Here is a 5,000-nt window from a genome sequence, read left to right as displayed (position 1 = left end):
TCCGCACCACAAAACATACCGCCATCTGTAGGTCTCCCGCAACATGACCTCCTGCAACGACGCTACCGCCATCTATGAGACGCCAAGCCGACTAAGACAGCGATGGCGCCACAGTGGCCGCCTTTCGACGCCACCCACAAAGGCTGCAGCCTCTGTCGACCATAGCACCCAATCTCCAGTGGCTCTGCCGCACGAAGCCGTGGACCGGCAATGACGCCACCCGCACCCGTTCGTGCACCACCCCAACCGCCAAACTCGCACCTCCAGCGGATGAACGGCGGACGTTTCCCGCACTCGTAAAGTGCAATCCACCCCTATAACTTGCGTTTCATGAAGAGTTATTTCCAATATGCGACATTCCCGCTGTCCGTATACATGAGCCGCGACCTGTACCACTTACGAGCGAGAGACGCGATCGCGTTGCTCACTGTACGGCGTCCGATACCGAGCCATCAGCATGTCGGTCCCCATGCGCGTTGCACTCGCACTCGCAGTCGCAAAAACGTGGGGCAAATATATTACGCGGAAGAGTTATAACAGACCGAGCCCCACTGCATGGGGGGAGTCTTTGTCACTAATGTACACAGATGGAACATTTTGGACTGGAACCAGATTACCCGTACACACGGCGCTGATTAGTAATCAATGCAGAGCCATCAAACTACAGCAAATATACACAACTGTCCGTATACATGCTGAAAGAGTCTGCCCAAAATGGGAACCACACGTCAGCCAGACACTCTGATCACGCACCACTCTCTGCTTCTAACAGGCGCACATACAATATGTAAGCACCAGCATGGAACAACATCCAGTGCATCTTCTCCGCCACATTACACAATCCACACTATCACAACCAGACCAGGAGGTCCGTGCGGAAAATACAATATCCCAGCCTTTCGACATCACACCATTGCGCAGACCAGGCACCAACACCCACACATGTCCTATACAACGGTGCACCCAACATCACAATAGTACCTCCTGTCACAGCGCACAAACAATGACATGAGTCAAAGACACAGGTCTCACACAAGCATAGAATTGGAGCGCCGCCTCTAATAAGCCAAAGGTGCATCCTGACGTGACAAATCTGATCATGTCACAAGCATTCACTTACTATAATCACTATCAACGAACCTGCCGCCCCCGCCCCCCCCCCCCCCTACACCTTTCCGTACAACAACGTGTAACCTAACCTAACCTAACCTAACCTATGTTGTACCTTAACCTAACCTATGTTGTACCTTAACCTAACCTATGTTGTACCTTAACCTAACCTATGTTGTACCTTAACCTAACCTATGTTGTACCTTAACCTAACCTATGTTGTACCTTAACCTAACCTATGTTGTACCTTAACCTAACCCATGTTGTACCTTAACCTAACCCATGTTGTACCTTAACCTAACCCATGTTGTACCTTAACCTAACCCATGTTGTACCTTAACCTAACCCATGTTGTACCTTAACCTAACCCATGTTGTGCCTCAACCTAACCCATGTTGTGCCTCAACCTAACCCATGTTGTGCCTCAACCTAACCCATGTTGTGCCTTAACCTAACCCATGTTGTGCCTCAACCTAACCCATGTTGTGCCTTAACCTAACCCATGTTGTGCCTTAACCTAACCCATGTTGTGCCTTAACCTAACCCATGTTGTGCCTTAACCTAACCCATGTTGTGCCTTAACCTAACCCATGTTGTGCCTTAACCTAACCCATGTTGTGCCTTAACCTAACCCATGTTGTGCCTTAACCTAACCCATGTTGTCGCCTTAACGTAACCCACGTTGTCGCCTAAACCTGCTCTGTAATTGTTATACGACTCGTTCAATTACTGTAGTGTTGCCCACCCGCAACCCTCGCAATATAGTTCGCTACTCGCACTGCCCGCACCCCTGTGTATCGCTTCATGTTAAACACCTTGCAAGTCTTGCTCACTTTCCACATGCTCCTGCTGTACACTGTAATGTGGATGGCAGCAGGACGTACATGCCGCCCCTCCCCACGTCCCCACCTTGCCCCCTGCCTTCGCAAGCTGGTTGGTGAGAAGTTTGCATGTTCAATGCCCTTCGCATGCGACGTACTCAGGCTACGTTGTGGTGCGGCCTGTGTCAACTGTCCGCTGATGTCGTACGCGTGAACCACAATCTGTACTGCACATTCGTCCTTATGTACTGAATGATACATCGTGGCACATGTGTGACCGCACAACGACTGCGCCCAAAAACGGCGGACCATACAGTGCAAATATTGTGCACGCAGCTACGTGTCGTCTCCCTATGAGAGCTGGATTGCAGTGTGGTACGCCATAGAGACGTGTGGGAGGAACGGACGCCGTGGATGGCGATCAGCATGAGCTGTCTGTTGATGTATTCGGACCTAGTCGTCTCTCCTCACACACCGTGATGGCATGGTGCACCGCGTTCCATATCTGCGACATGCTACAGAGGCCGGTTGACAGTCGTTCGAGCAATGGACATCGCATACGTACGGGGGCCACCTTCCACGTATTGTCTAGGCGTGCACATTTTGTTGCGTGTATGTGGGCAGACGTAGTGTGGCGTGACACCTGACACAGGCATGCAATAATCGTTGAAGTTGCAAATGGCGATGGACGCCTGCGTTTTCTGGTGAAGTTACGCAAATGAACAAATGGTAACCTGTTGTGGTGCGGTTGTTCTCGCTAGGGGTGAATCGGTGATGGCGACGATAGGTTGAGGTACTAACCGGTTGTTCCAGCGATACCCACCATGCCGACGAAACTGAACGGCATCTGGGTGTGAAGCGATACGCGGCGGTGGCTGGGTGGGACCGTCCCCGGCCGGTGAGGGGGCGCCTCCCGGCGTGCTGGCCGCGCGGTGCGTGGGCGCACGCGCTACAGCCGGCTGGTGGGGGCGGCCAGTGGCAGGCGCGCCGGCCGACGGACGCGGCAGGCGTCGCAGCTGCGCGCCGGCGCACCCTGCGCGCGGCGCCGTGCGGCCAAAGTAGGTCCTCGCGGGCCCGGTGCGAAGCGCGGTGGACATCTTCAGTGTGCTGGTCCGATTGAGGACTGTGTGCGTTGAGGATGCGCCGCCGCCCGGCGCTCGGCGCCGCGACGCCGTCTGCTGCTCGGTCGCCCCAGCGGTTCTCGCTGGTGGTTTGTATCGCAGCTGTGCGGATGTGTTGGCGCGTGCGCTGTGCTGGGAGAGTTCGCTTCGGCACCCAAGTGGGGCTTTTGTCCTTCTGTGGCGCTGGCGTTGGAGCTGCCGGTCACCGTAGGTGGCGCGTGTTGTCTCCCGCCGGCAATGCCACGACAGCACGCTCCCGGGCCTCTGTCGGCAGCGGCAAGCTCAGTTGGGAGCACGGGTGGTCGCACCGAAAGCGTCTACTCGCCTAACTCCGGGCGATTGCGCCTCTCTCGAACCCGACCAAGTACTTGGGACGGCGCTGCGCGCCGCCGGGACCTGAGAGGGTTTCGAGGTGTATTGTGCAGGGGAGCTCAGCCTCCTCCTGTTTGCAGAATGATTGAGCGGACGCTTGCGTGTTCGCGCGGGCCCCCGGGACACACTCCCGGGCGGCCGGCTGCTCAGCTCTAGTTGACGCAGCTCCCTGGTTGATCCTGCCAGTAGTCATATGCTTGTCTCAAAGATTAAGCCATGCATGTCTCAGTACAAGCCGCATTAAGGTGAAACCGCGAATGGCTCATTAAATCAGTTATGGTTCCTTAGATCGTACCCACGTTACTTGGATAACTGTGGTAATTCTAGAGCTAATACATGCAAACAGAGTCCCGACCAGAGATGGAAGGGACGCTTTTATTAGATCAAAACCAATCGGTCGGCTCGTCCGGTCCGTTTGCCTTGGTGACTCTGAATAACTTTGGGCTGATCGCACGGTCCTCGTACCGGCGACGCATCTTTCAAATGTCTGCCTTATCAACTGTCGATGGTAGGTTCTGCGCCTACCATGGTTGTAACGGGTAACGGGGAATCAGGGTTCGATTCCGGAGAGGGAGCCTGAGAAACGGCTACCACATCCAAGGAAGGCAGCAGGCGCGCAAATTACCCACTCCCGGCACGGGGAGGTAGTGACGAAAAATAACGATACGGGACTCATCCGAGGCCCCGTAATCGGAATGAGTACACTTTAAATCCTTTAACGAGTATCTATTGGAGGGCAAGTCTGGTGCCAGCAGCCGCGGTAATTCCAGCTCCAATAGCGTATATTAAAGTTGTTGCGGTTAAAAAGCTCGTAGTTGGATTTGTGTCCCACGCTGTTGGTTCACCGCCCGTCGGTGTTTAACTGGCATGTATCGTGGGACGTCCTGCCGGTGGGGCGAGCTGAAGGCGTGCGACCGCCTCGTGCGTGCTCGTGCGTCCCGAGGCGGACCCCGTTGAAATCCTACCAGGGTGCTCTTTATTGAGTGTCTCGGTGGGCCGGCACGTTTACTTTGAACAAATTAGAGTGCTTAAAGCAGGCAAGCCCGCCTGAATACTGTGTGCATGGAATAATGGAATAGGACCTCGGTTCTATTTTGTTGGTTTTCGGAACCCGAGGTAATGATTAATAGGGACAGGCGGGGGCATTCGTATTGCGACGTTAGAGGTGAAATTCTTGGATCGTCGCAAGACGAACAGAAGCGAAAGCATTTGCCAAGTATGTTTTCATTAATCAAGAACGAAAGTTAGAGGTTCGAAGGCGATCAGATACCGCCCTAGTTCTAACCATAAACGATGCCAGCCAGCGATCCGCCGCAGTTCCTCCGATGACTCGGCGGGCAGCCTCCGGGAAACCAAAGCTTTTGGGTTCCGGGGGAAGTATGGTTGCAAAGCTGAAACTTAAAGGAATTGACGGAAGGGCACCACCAGGAGTGGAGCCTGCGGCTTAATTTGACTCAACACGGGAAACCTCACCAGGCCCGGACACCGGAAGGATTGACAGATTGATAGCTCTTTCTTGATTCGGTGGGTGGTGGTGCATGGCCGTTCTTAGTTGGTGGAGCGATTTGTCTGGTTA

The 5,000-nt window shown here is 54.2% G+C and overlaps 1 non-coding gene across 1 annotated transcript in view; it reads left to right on the top strand.

Moving 5' to 3' along the window:
- Window positions 1-3,590: 3,590 nt before the first annotated feature.
- LOC124773183 overlaps window positions 3,591-5,000 on the top strand; it is a 1,909-nt gene continuing 499 nt past the window's right edge. The window contains exon 1 of the ribosomal RNA XR_007014512.1: window positions 3,591-5,000. This exon is cut by the window's right edge and continues 499 nt beyond it. This is a non-coding gene — a ribosomal RNA (small subunit ribosomal RNA).

This window comes from Schistocerca piceifrons, unplaced genomic scaffold (genome assembly GCF_021461385.2).
Source record: "Schistocerca piceifrons isolate TAMUIC-IGC-003096 unplaced genomic scaffold, iqSchPice1.1 HiC_scaffold_948, whole genome shotgun sequence".
Lineage (NCBI taxonomy): Eukaryota > Metazoa > Arthropoda > Insecta > Orthoptera > Acrididae > Schistocerca > Schistocerca piceifrons.
The sequence above is the reverse complement of the archived record's forward strand: the minus strand, read 5'-3'. Positions and strand labels throughout refer to the sequence as shown.